This window comes from Rattus rattus, chromosome 2, assembly GCF_011064425.1.
Source record: "Rattus rattus isolate New Zealand chromosome 2, Rrattus_CSIRO_v1, whole genome shotgun sequence".
Lineage (NCBI taxonomy): Eukaryota > Metazoa > Chordata > Mammalia > Rodentia > Muridae > Rattus > Rattus rattus.
The window spans coordinates 161,057,349-161,071,074 of record NC_046155.1 but is presented as its reverse complement, the minus strand read 5'-3'; the positions used below and the strand labels follow the sequence as shown (position 1 = coordinate 161,071,074).

At 46.9% G+C, this 13,726-nt stretch overlaps 1 protein-coding gene and 1 pseudogene across 6 annotated transcripts in view; one reads left to right on the top strand and one right to left on the bottom strand.

Annotated features, from left to right (window-relative positions):
• The window catches only part of Znf536 (zinc finger protein 536), a 464,620-nt gene that overhangs the window by 260,151 nt on the left and 190,743 nt on the right, over positions 1-13,726 (bottom strand). The gene's annotated exons all lie outside the window — the stretch shown is intronic.
• Positions 9,495-13,726, top strand: part of LOC116893360 — a 545,263-nt pseudogene continuing 541,031 nt past the window's right edge.

The window sequence follows — 13,726 nt, the reverse complement described above, 5'->3', positions numbered from 1 at the left end:
AATGTTTTGGGGAAAAAATAAAGTAAAGGACAGGCTTTAGAACAATAAAAGAGATTTTGCTTTAGTCAACAAAAAGTGCAGTAATATCTCATTAAGCTGATTAGTATGCGGCTTAGAAACAGTACTAGGTGCTGTAACACATGATTATAATCATAAAAATCCTTCAGTGTTTGCAAGGAAGCATTAACGAGGTATATTAAATTTTAAGGAGACTGCTAGTAGCAGCTTTGCAAACCTCAGAGATTAAAATTTAACCCTTAGTTATGAAACACCGAATTTTTTTTGTCATCTGATAACTGTGTCCATCCTATACCTGATCTCCCGATGGAATCTCGGTGGACTTTTGAAGCCGTCTGTGTTTGGATGGAGGTGGACTTATACGACATAATGGTGTCTCCCTGTCCTTCAGCTGGTGAGACAGCCGAGCCAGGGACTTTGATTGGCCTTAAAGAGATCTTTTTCGGAACTAGATAAAAACCAATTAAAACCCAGGGACGACGATGCCATAGGAAGTCCCGACCAAGTTTGAGTGTTTTTAATAACTTTCCCAACATACAGTAATGAGTACAAATTGTACCTGCAGTATGTGTTTTGCAGAAAATTAGAACTCAAAGCTGTTTGTTAAACACAAACACTCAAAGCTAGTCTGCGTAATTGTCTTTAATAGTCCCCTCTGCCCCCTCCACAGCCTGTGCAGAACTGCAAACACCAGACTGTTCTAGGTGGGTCAGAGGGCAGGCTCTCCTCCACATCAGAGCCTGCAGGGTGCTTAGCTTGGAAAGCAATGAGCCCATGCCTTCTCCCCGAAGGAGTCCAGGTTCATTTCCTGCTTTTAGAATGGGTTTGTGTGCATCTCTTTAGATCCCAGTCTTACAATGTATTGGCCAGCTAGAAGGCCCAGAGACCCCATGTTTAACCCTAGCCAAAACTGTGGGACCAAGTTCCCCTGGGAGACTTGAAGGGTCAGAGCTATCTCAACTGTGGGGCAAGTACATTCTGCCCAGTGGAGTCTGCTGTTTGCTGGGCTGCCTTCCAGATAGACTAGACACTGTGTGACATGGGGATCTCCAGTGTGAGGGTAACGGCATGGGTCTTGGCAAGAATAAAGATGTGGGTGTTCGGTTCCAGGAGGGAGAGGGACCTCAGTCCAGTGTAGCCCTTGAATGATGTCATGGTCAACTCTACCCATGCTCATACATCCTCACAAAGGCACATATTCACCTGCAGTAAAAACAGCTTCCAATTTGCCATCTTTCTTTCTGAAGACTGGTCAGGAGCTAGGTTATCATGGATATCCTAGAATTTATTCAACAAACCTACTGAATTCTCCCTGTGCACCAGTCTCTATCACTCATTGACGATATGCTGATGGGTGGGACTGTCAAGCTTCAGGGAGTCATGGTATCCACTGGTAATCAGAGAGGAGCATGCCCAGAAGGTAGCATTTGCAGGCATGCGCAGCCTCCAAGGACTAGTCTGGGGCCCCTCTGCACATTTCAGCCATGCTGGCTCCTCTCTTGAGCAAATGTGGATCATGTCCCTAGACCCACGTGATAGTGCACAGACCTCCACCCTGCAGCTCTTAGGAAGTTTGGACAGACCAATGCCAACATGCCTGGCCTACTTCCAATGGCCGTCCAGTTGGCCAGCTCAGGAGATGTGAATCTATTTTCAGGTTGCTGAGGATAGGTGCCAGCTCAGCAGAGACAGAGGAGGAGGATAGGTGTGCAAGCAACAAGGCTGCGATCAGGCTGGACAAGGAGTGTCAAGTTGGATGCCATGCCCACCTTCACTGACCAACAAGTCAACATGGGAGTCCTGAAGTTTGTCTTGAGTATGGAATGCTGGTATTCCTCTCAGAAGACAACGTTCACTGTTGTTGTCTTTGTTTGTTTAAATCAACCCCATTTTTCCTGATACCAAGACTCTAATGTTTTAATGGAGGAGGGAAAATGACATTCTACAATGGGCTTCCTGGTTCTTCAGAATTGAGAATTGTTGATGTCGGTCTGCCTGAGCGCACAAGGTCCTTTTCGACCCACTTTGATGAACTTGGTTGTTGACGTTTTTTTCTGTTTCATCTTCTAACTTCCTTTATTGGCGTCCTGAATAGCCCAGCGTGTCATCAAGTTTATGCATGTGCTTCTTCTCTGAAGGCCGACGCCACGCAGCAAGCCCTGAGACTCAACTGGCCCATCGTTGGTTCTCTGTCCTCCAACAAATGGATGAGCAAGGACAGAACCTAGAATAACTACCTATAGGGGCAGCTAGGTCCCAAAGAAGATTCACCTTCATTTCAACCTCAGCTGTTAATAAGTTCAAGAACTCTGTAGTTCAGAAGCTGAAGGTCTAAAACCACAAGAGAAGATTACCTCATCATCATGTTCCTCCCTCTAATGGCCAATGGGGATCATCCCAGTCTTTATCCGTCTTTGTGGTTCCTACTCTGGGTACCAAGGGACAGAAAATGGCCACTCCCTTAAGATCAAACCACCACAGAGGCCATGTGTTTAGAAGGACCAGCCAGCACCCAGAAGATACTCCTAGGACTGGAAACCCTGAGCTAAGCCTGCGTGAAACCTACGTGGGCAGATAGAATCACTGCATTACAGCACTGTGTCAGAGCACATCTCTAGATGCTCAGCTTTCTCTGAGCAGGTAGGCCCAGGCCGCTGCTGAGTGTCATTCCAAACCACTGCCTCAGAAGTGGTTTGTGAGTTCTTGGAAAGAGTATGAAGTAATTGATGTTCTGTCCCTGGGCCAAAGCAGCCGAGGCAGGACAAGCTGGCCTCAGGCCCGGCCTGGGACTCACAAAACCTGGGCCAGCCCCAACTTTTCCATACTTAGCAATCCACAATTCATTTAGGCCTCCCCTCAGCCATTCAGCAAGTATTGGTCATAAACTTTCTAATGGACCTGCCTTGTGTGCCAAGCCCCAGCACAGGGAAAGGATGGGAAAGGATCTACCAGGACAATGCTCAAGATTAGGGAGAAATTCTGTGTGTGTGTGTGTGTGTGTGTGTGTGTGTGTGTGTGTGTGTGTGTATACTCACGTACAGTCATGTACCCAAGCACTACATCAAATATAACTGTTGAGAGTCAGGCAGGGATTCCTCAATGGTGGCACTCCAGCAACTCGCATAAATGCATACCATGGGAAACTAAGGGTCATTTATCCTACTATTAAAGGATTGGATCCAGCTGCTGCTGTAGGCGCTCACAGGACTGGAGGAGGTGGGCTGCCTGTGAGGGCTCCACTGTTCTTATGAAGAGTATTATTACTCATTTCCCTAGCCTTCCAGGGAACGGATGCATAGAGAATGCCTTCCTGTGGGGAACACACTGCTCCCTCACAGGCTACACAGCAACTCTCTTTGACTGTGACCTGTCCCCCCATTCTATGTCCCTTGAAAAGCAGGGCAATCGTGCCCATCCGCACACAATTCTGGACTTCGACGACATTCACTTTCCAGGGAACGCTTTAGCCCATGGGTTCGCTCCATCCTCTACTAGCAACCCGGCTAGAAGCTCAGCATCCCACAGTAGGACTTGGGGGCTGACATCAAGAAGTCACAGACCCACAGAGGACAGGCCATGATCCAGGCCTTCAGGTAACTGAGCAGCCTGACCCCTGGAGTACTACAGCCAACACTTTCACGTGGGCACAACAAAGGAAATAAACCAATGGGCAATATAGTTCAAGAGGTAGAATGCTCACCTCACACGCATAAGGCCCTCCATCCCCACTACCACACACTCACACAGAATAACTGTTCAGCTATGAAAATAGCTTGCTCTGGACCTACAGCGTGTGGTCTCATCCCTAAGCGTATGAAGAGGTGACTGACTAAGCACTGGTTGACTGATGGAAGGAACCAGTGAGTACACAGTTACCTAAATCTAGCAAAGACAGGCACCCGCCCTCATTGGAGATGGCAGTTAGAGGCCACAGAGACTCTCCTAACATTCTACCTGGTCCTGACCTACCCTGGGTCACCGTGAGGCACACCCACGGCATTCAATGTCATGGTGGATACTGTTGAAGATTCAGGCTGGCATGTGAGTTTTTCAGCCACTCCAACGTTTCTCACCTTGGCGTGGGAAAGTTTGGACTCTGCCTCTGGAGACAAGCAGGGGTCTAGTGAAGGCTTCAGAAAACCACGTTTTCTCCTTGAGCTCGGCAATCCCACCATTCACGAGGAAGGGGATGCCAGCCGGTGACACCCACCATTGGGTACAGACGACCAGAATGCCAGCCCAGCCCATCACTGCAGGTGCCAGGGCCCACTCAGCTGCCTTTAATTGAGCTGATGTTATTTTCATTTTTGCATTAATCCTTTCAAAACTATTTCCTGTGATATCAACGACAAAAGCGCTCGCTTAACTCTTCCAAGAGGACCTAATTGTATCCTTCCCTCGAAATGAAATTTAAAACTATCAGGACACCAAGAAATGCTGGCAGCCATGAGTCTAAGTAAGTTTTACATAAAAAACACAGTTCCAATTTGCAAGCATGGGGGGAGGGGACAACCTCACGAATTGTCTCAAAAATATAGACCTCGCCGGGAAGATGCATGAGTTTTATCCTTACACTTTGAAAAGGAACGGTTGGAAACAAAATGACTTTCAGAATAACTGTTTTGAGTGCATTCTTTTTTTTTAAATTAAATATTGTTGTCTAGCCAAGCACAACTAAATATTCTGTATTTTATCAAAGTGTGTAAAGGTGTTACCCTGGATACCTTATAGGACTCCCACACCTGAGTCACCATGCTCAATTGGGATTTGTTTCCATTACCGGCATGGGAGGGCCCAAAAGAACTGAGTATTCGAAAGGATCTCAGCCTGTAGTTCTGGAGGCATCCATCCCCCAAAAAGCCAAAAGACCCTGGATTTTCCCTGTAACCCACCTTGCTTTCTTCTACAGAAGTTAAGCAATAATTAAACAAGTTCACCTAAAACACAATGGCTTATTAAATACAATTTTCCCAATTGTTGATGCTTAACTATGTAACTGAGGTTGTTCTAAGCATCACACGCCCCTGTTCTGAAATACAGAACACCAGACTACTGAACCTTCTTGGGGTCATTAAACAGCTGTAAACATTATTACAAAAATAAACCAGAGATTTCATGCTTACATTTTGGCCTAGAGCTTGCTGTGCTAAGCAAGTACAATTTTTTTCCAGCTCTTACAATCAACGCTGGTGACATTTGGGCATCCGAACAAATTACATCACAAATATTACCGAGGTGGGCAGGATACTGAGTGGTTTATTTGCCAGATGATTAATAGATAAACAAGAGGCCAGCATGGGTGACCTGTTCCATTTTTTTGACTGATGTGTAGGCAATGCTTTGAGACATGGCCGGAAATAGTTAAAAAAAAAAAACTCACTGAATATATTAATAAAAACATGGTATTCAAATCAGACCGTGGGTGTGTTAGAAATCATGTAATAGAGAGAGCTAGGTTCGAGCTGAGGGCCATGCTTCCAAACTTCCTCAAGTCAAGGCCTTTACCGTCTCAGATGGTGAACGGGACTTGGCTGAACTGGCCCATCATGGAGCAGAAGGCAGCATCCCTATTAGTGGAAGTATGCGAAAACATGGAAGAGGTAAGAGGAATTTAGAAAATGCTCTTTCCTCAGAGACTAGGTGGTTTTAAAATTCTCAAGGGAAAGAAGTCTCTCATATTATTTCTTGAGTTCTGGGTTGAGCCCAGAACTAGAGACAGAGGAGGAAGACATCAGATGACACAAGAGACAAGCCCAAAGGACTCAGAACAGAGATCAAACAGCTCTGACTTGAGTCCCAACTGTTTATATCGCACAGAGCCAGAGATGGAAATGAGTGCTAGGGGTGGCATTAGAGCATCATCAGCTGGTTAAGACTGCGGGGTCTCAGGGAGGCAGAGTGAAGTTCTCAATAGAAGGACAACAGCCACCACCATTATCATGGCCATCCCATTGGTCATCACTACCAACCTCATCACCACTGTTATAGTTTGAATATGAAATTTCAAGCACAAATCTATGCATTGAATGTTTGCTCCCCATGAGCTGTTTGGGAGGTGGTGGAAATTTTAGAAAGTAGGATCCGACTAGAATAAACAGGTCACTGTTAGCAAGACTTTGAGGATTATGCCTGGTCCCCAGTCTTTCCTCATTCTTTCTGCTTTTTCATGACCATTGTGAGTTGTGTAGCCTTTTCCTCTATGTGTTACCACTGCCATGAGGTCATACACAAGTGCACAGGGCCCAAAGGCACAATGAGAAAAGCCCACCCTGAAAACATGAGTCAGATCTCCACTGCTCTTCAGTCATTCTCTTTGTTGTTGTTCGTTCGTTTGGGGTCATAGAGATGACAAAGCTAATGGACAAGACTACACTCATTACCATAGAGATGTTTGCCGCTGTTACCATCCTCATCAACTGCCTACACGATGAACAGTATCTTCATTCTAATAATCTTCTCCATCTTAAGGAAAGATATGCCAACATTGTGCTGAGCATATTACAGTGAACGGTTCGTGTCAGCCTTACACAACTTTACATGGTAGGCGCCTACACCATTACAATAGTGAAAAATGAGGAAATTGGGATTCTGATGATTAAAGTCCGCATCTAGAAAGTCTTACTCCAAGCAAAGACAAATGGGTAGACTACTTTTAATGTTAACAGTGCATACGTTCTTGTTGCAGTGCAACTCTCACCCAGACAGCGCAAGGGAGGAAGAAAACCACAGCTATGGACAAGTTTAGACCTGGTCAAGGAACATACATGTAATGACTTAGAAATAGGCAGAAAGACATTTCTGGGGACGGGTGTTGGCAGGGCAGAAATGGCAGGTACCATAGACATAGAAAGCTTGTCTATCACTTACTGGTTGGGAGACCAGAAGAACACAAAAGTTGTTTTAGAGTCTCGTGGCTTCATCCTCCAGTCTCCCTTTCCAAGCTAAAGGGGTCGTCACTTCAATGAGGAAAGATGTGACCTGAAGAGCTATTGATGAGAATCCAGTTGTGTGATCTTCTACTGGTGACCTTGAGTACATGCTCAGGCCTCAATTTATAAAACTGACTAATAATCATGGTCTTATTGACTTCTAGGATTCTGAGAAGACAAACAAACTGGCATTTGAATGATTGACAGCTCTGGCTGTGCAAGAGCCTTAACCAGATACTGACTGAAACATTTAGCATCCCTGTTTTTTAGATCCAGGAAACATACTATGTTAGTTGATCTTCGGTTCTGTGTCCAACACACCCAACACACCCAACACAAACAACTTAAGAAGAATTTATTTGGATTCTTGAGTTCAGACATTCAGTCCACAGTGGCCTGGACCATGTATTTGAACTCAGTTTCATGGCCACAGGCATATGTGGTAGAGGGGAACTGTACACCACGTGACAGTCAGGAAACAGAGAGAGAAAGGCTCTAAGTATAATATACCCCTAAGGGTGCACCCGCAGTAAATTACTTTTTCTGACTAGTTCCCAGTTCCTAAAGTTTCCAGAACCTCCAAAACGGCACTACCATATATATGAGATGCAGAGTGATGCCGAGTCCGTTCTGTCATGGAGAGGACCCCCAGGCATGAGTGAGAACAACCTTTACGAAGCAGAAGCGGGTCATCTCCTAGACACTTCACAGTTTACCCTTACCTCTCCATAGCTGTTAGCCCCAATCTACCCTCCGTGTTCTATCCTGCTTTCCCAGGAAGACTTCCTGGTTTGTTCCCAGGATAGAGTTGTTCACACCGTTCTCCGAACCATAGGATGCAGTCAGCCATAGAAGGCCGTGTAGTCTCTCTCCCTCTGCTGTAGCGGAGAAGCGGAATCGAATCCTAACCAAGCATTCTGCAGCTCGAAGAAGACCCAGGTACAGGAAAACTTCCCTCAGCTGACTACTCGCCTCCATGCCCAGGGGAAGCGAGGGGACAGTACCCAGAGCATCTAAGAAGTGAGCACCCGGAAACCAGTCCTGGTGACAGAGCACTGTGATACCCGTGTGGTCCGCAGGTAGGACTAATGGTAGGAGGACCATTAGTTCAAATCATTCATGAGCTGTAGAGTGAATTCAAGGGGCACCTGGACAATTGAGTGAATCCACGACTCGAAATAAAATGTGAAAAAAACCAAAGGGCTAGGGATGTACTTCAAAGGTAGACAGACATATTTGCTTAGCATTAAGAGGCTCTAAATTTGTTCGACAGCACCAAAAGGTTTAAAAGGGGGAGGGAGGACTCTGTAAGCAACAGCCCAGGCCCCCATTGCCAAAATCCAATCCCTGAAGCCCCGCTTTGGCTCTCCTCAATGAAATAATTGAGGAAGGGGATTGCGCCCTTGTTCTCTGAAATTGATGTTATCTCAATGTTTCATGTCTAGTATAGGAATTAGGAAGGGAAGATGGGAGGAGAGGGAATGGGAGGGAAGGGAAAAGACAGTAGGGGAGGGTGGAAGGGAGCAGGGTAAAGGGAAGAGTGGAGGAGGAAGACAAGGCGGGCAGAGGAAGGTAAGAAGGGGGATGGGAAGGGAAGAAAGGAGAGACGAGAGAAAGAAGGAAAAGAGGAGAGAAGAGAAGGAGAGGAAAGGGACCAGGAGAGAGAAGAAGATGAGAGGGGCGAGGAACAGAGAGGAATTGAGGAGACCAGCCCTGCCTACACATGCCTTTAAGGAAAGCCTCCCCTTTCCCAGGATAGTGTGAAACTGGAGAAGACAGCAGCAGTTGTCAGATGTGTATTGATTGTTCCCATCTTGCTGGCTTCCTCGGCTCCCCTTTTAAACAGAGCTGGCCATGGCAGGAAGTTAGCTATTTAATCCCCTATTAACCTGCCTTAGCTCCCTGCTCTGCCTGTGGCCTTGGAGGGGAAGCATCCTCCTCCACTCACGGCCAGTGCTCTGGGAACAAGGTGGCTAGCAGGTGCACCAGGGAACGATGTTCCCGTCCCCAAGGACTCCATGGAGCCCTCTCTCCTGTACCCTTCACCCTGCATTAAAGCCATTGACATCTGAGCAGTCTGGGATGGAATTCCAGGCGGACTGGGTTCCTTTTGTTTCACCAAAGCCTCAGACTGGATTCAGCCTGAAGCTAAATATAATGGAAAATGTCTACATGCCCAGTTGACAGAGGGAGGAATAGCTCTGAAGAGGTTGGCCCAGGCAGATTTGTTCATAGGGCACTTATGAAAGACAAGAGCTCAGATATGAACCACCTCTTAAGCATGTGCCATTGCTGCCGAATGTAACATGTGCATATCCTAAGTGTCCCCTGACTGTAACAGCAGGCAAGACCAAAGTCTTTTTTGGCCACTGTGTGTCCAGTTCAACATGCTTAGCCCCTGCTACCCAGTGGATCACCAGGCCAATCTGACATGGCCTTTGCTGGGCTGATGGGAGACTGAAGGAGGTCACTGATGGAAAAGTTCCTGGAAGTGGGCATGGCACGGGGCAGGTACATTGCAAAGGCTAAAGCTGCTAACACCCTCCTCCTCCTCCTCCTCCTCCTCCTCCTCCTCCTTTCCTCCTCCTCCTCCTCCTCCTTCTTCTCCTCTCCTCCTCCTTCTCCTCCTCCTCCTTCTTCTGTCCTCCCTCCTCCTCCCTCCTCCTTTTCCTCCTCCTCCTTTTCTTCCTCCTCCTCCTCTTGTTCCTCTCCTCTTTCCACTTCTTCTCCTGCTCTTCTTCCTCCTCCTTCAGTATCTCCTCTTCCTCCTTGTCCTCCTCATCCTCCTTCTCTCCTCCTCTTCCTCCTCATCCTCCTTCTCCTCCTCTTCCTCCTCCTGCTCCTCCTCATCCTCCTCCTGCTCTTCTTCCTCTTCCTTCAGCATCTCGTCCTCCTCCTCTTCCTCCTCTTCCTCCTCCTCCTCTTCCTCCTCCCAATATACACCTTTCACTTTACTATGGCAGTATTTGATCTCCGTACAGTCACCCTCACCCTCCCTGAGCCACACATTCTCGAACTGTAGCAGTCACGAGCATACATGGTTGCCAAGGGGTTAATATGCTTACCTCCCTTATTTTTAAAAGCATTTTTAACTAATGAGGAAAAGTCGAACACCTCCATTTGAAACCTAGACAAAAGCCATGGGACCAGGCAATTCACGGGAGACATAGAGTTTGGCTAATGACCATAAAAACGTCACTCCAGACTAGAAAGCAAAAGGGCTCAAAACAAAGGCCAGTTCCATTTACAGTCATCTTATTAAGGGTCACACTCAGACTTTTAAGTTCTCCTCCCACAGATGCACACACCCAGGGTACATCTGGGAAGAAGGAATGTGGCTTCTGACAGGAGGCCAAGAACCCAAGACACTGTCTCTCCTGAGACACAATGAGGACATACAGGAGCCATTGTATTTCTTCCAAACTCAGAATCTCTGAGCTGTTAAGGTCATACTAAGGAAGACAGACTAGTAAAGTGAACACTCTTGAAAATTCTCCCAAGTATATGGTGAGATCAATGGTAGCAAAGGAGGTCCTGGCATCAGAACCTGGGGTTTATATTGTCTACTTTCCCCAGAGCAGCCTGTAAGCAAGCATGTGGCACTCCTTCCTAGGGAAATGTTCTGCTGGGGCTCAGGCTACTGCAGAACACCCAGGATCTCTCCCAGCCCCAAACATCCTCACTTCTCGAGGATGTCTCCATTTAATCTCAGTAGTCAAAGATCAAAAGTCTAAGTAGAGGTCATGTCAAGGACTTTCAGAAAATAGCCACTTTTGTCATCAACCAGTTCCACTTCCCATCCCTCTTCCCCACATCCTTTCCTGCCTGGGAATCACTTGTCACGAATGGTAGCTATGTGTACCCCTTTCCTCAGAGATAGTCCCTGGGGAGCTTAGACAAAAATAGTGGAGCTGGAGAGGTCTCAGAGACTACCTAGCTCCTAGTCAGTCCAAATGCCTTTTATACATAGGTAATCTGAGGTCAGAAGCTGGGATAGCACATCTAAGTTTATACAGTAAGTTAGTAGCCGTGTGTATGTGTCAACCACTTCCATTGGTCAATCCCTAAGTACTCAGAAATGCTAAAAGATGCTAAGTAAATGAAGAAATGGTGGAAAGATGAGTGAATGGATGAGTGGCTGTGGGCGTAAGTGGATAGATAGGTGGGTGGGTGGATGGATGGATGGATGGATGGATGGATGGATAGATGGATGGATGGATAGATGGATGGATGGATAAGTGGGTTGATGGAAGAATAGAAGAATAGATATGTGGATGGATGAACAAATGAAAAGGTGACTGGATAGATGGATGGATGGACGAATGGACAGATGGACAAATAAGTGGATTGGTGGAAGGATAGAGGAATGGATATGTGGATGGATGAACAAATAAAAAGGTGACTGGATGGATGGATGGATAGGTGGATGGATGGATGGGTAGATGGATGGATGGATGAACAGACGGATGGATGGACAGAACAGATGGATGGGTAAGTGGGTTGGTGGAAGGATAGAGGGATGGATAAGTGGATGGATGAATGAACAGATTGATAAAGGAAGCCTTGCAGTAACATGAAGAGATAGCTGTCCATTCACAGATTCCTGGTGGCTTTACTTCTCACCTCTCAGCTACCAAATGAGTCTAGTTGCTGTAAAAATATGTCCACAACACACCTCCCTCCACCAGACTTCAAGCTCACCAACTTTCTTTTTTTCTCAGAATTCCTTCTCCAGATAGACAACATTTAGACAGACCCTCAGTCCTATGATGTCCTGTGAGTAGTAACTCATGGAGTTTAGGAAATCAGTTCATCCATCCCCTGATGTCTCCCTGGACCTCTGCAGAGACCAGGAATGATGCACGTGCTCATGAAACAGCCTCAGACCTCAGAGTCCCCTCCATCCTCTGGCATGTGACTCCCCCAGGATGCACTAAGAAGGTGTCTAGAGGCTGCTACCAATGGACCGAGGAGTGAAGATATTCCAAAGACAGGTTCCTCAAGTTGTCCCTGCAGATACTCCATCTGGAAGCCCAGCTCAGGAGCCTGGCCAGAATATTTCCCTTGTTCTTTGGTGTGTTTGCTTTGTATCATGTTTCAGCAGGCTGATGTGATGTAATGTGACAACCCCTGACCCATGAAATACATGAGTCAGAATACCCCATAAATTTAAAGAGATACAGTTCTTTTTCAGAAGTAGCTAATTATAAATAGCAGAAATTTTAGTGTTGTGAGAGTCGATAGCAGGTTTTTATCAATCAGGGTATTTTGTAACTCAAGTTCTTCATAGTCCTTGGGAAGTCAATCTCTACCTGTTTGTTGCTTTCTTGTGGGATGCAAAAACACTGCCAAGTGGATGACCTTTGTGGGGCTCCCAGGTCACTCTTGGCTGGCACTAGGTACTGGCCATGAACTCCCCACACACAGTTCTGGTGGGAGGAAGCTTATCACTGAAGCCAACTCCCTACCTAGGAAAGGTTTCTGAGAACACCATGCCAGGCTCCAGACTCCTGGTTGTGTCTGGATTTTCTGTATATGAGGGTCCACAGCAATGGTGGACACAGTAAACTGAATGCAAGTTCCTCAGCCAGCTGCAGGGGACTGACTACACAGGCCTCATTCCCTCACCACAGTGTGTTCCAGAGAGCCTCCATAGCCTTCCCGCTTCTCCTCAACCCCACAGCTAAACCAAACACAGTCCCCAGGTTGACTGTTAAATCAGTTGCTGATAGTCAAAAAACTTCCATCGCCCTTCCTTAAGCAACTGGGTCAAGGCTCAGCGCGTGACCTAATTCATGTCAACAAGTGAAAGAACTAAGGAGGTTGCAAGGTTCCGTTGCCCTTAATGAGATCTGGAACTACGGCAGCCATTTTTGAAATGCGTAGAAATGTCTTTGAGCGACCTCCACAGTGATGTGCAGCAGGAGGCCAGAGCCACTGCTGAGGGACTAGAGGAGATAAGTCCTCTTGTTAAAGGGGATAACCTTCTTGTGAGCATGATTTGAATTCCTGGGTCCAATGGTACCTGAAGCTGACACGTGCATATTACACACTTACACAAATCAGCACCGCCTGCTGGTGGGCTCGGGCTGGACATTCTGTCAGGCAAAAGTAGTAGAACCAGGGAGTCCTAATGGATCCATCTTGAAAGCAGTCACGCCCCACTCGGCCTTCAACTCTCTCCCTACTCCCAACACTCCGCCATCTTTTCTTTCATCCCACTGTGTTCATACCAACCCAGCACAGTTTGAGTATAGGAGTCTCTGAGCACACTCTGAAGGGCCCAGCCACTGCTGCCTTGGGTTTTTCCAAAGGTTTCTGGTGTATGGCAATGGTAAAAGAAATGGTATACCTCGTCCTGCAGGCCTGGGTCATGGAAGGTGCAAACCCACCACGGGTGGTAGGAATATATTGCTGCAGGCTGGAGAGATGCTTCAATGCTTAAGAGAGCTCGCTGCTCTCCTAGAGGATCAGAGTTCAGTTCCCAGCACCCACATTAGACTGCTCGTAACCACCCGCCACTCCAGCTCATAGGAGGCAATGCCCCCTCTGACTTCCACAAGCACTGCCCTTGCATGCACATATACCCACCCACAGACCCACGATTTTAAGCTTAAACTGTCTTGCCATTAGCCACAGGATCTGAACCCCACAGCAGGGAATTCCTCTCAGGGTTTCACTTCAAGGAAGCTTGCTGCTGGTGCTCCTGGTGTCCAACAGTACTCTGAAGTCTAGATAATGCTCTCCCTGATCACGTACACGTCAATCTTCCTCCCCCA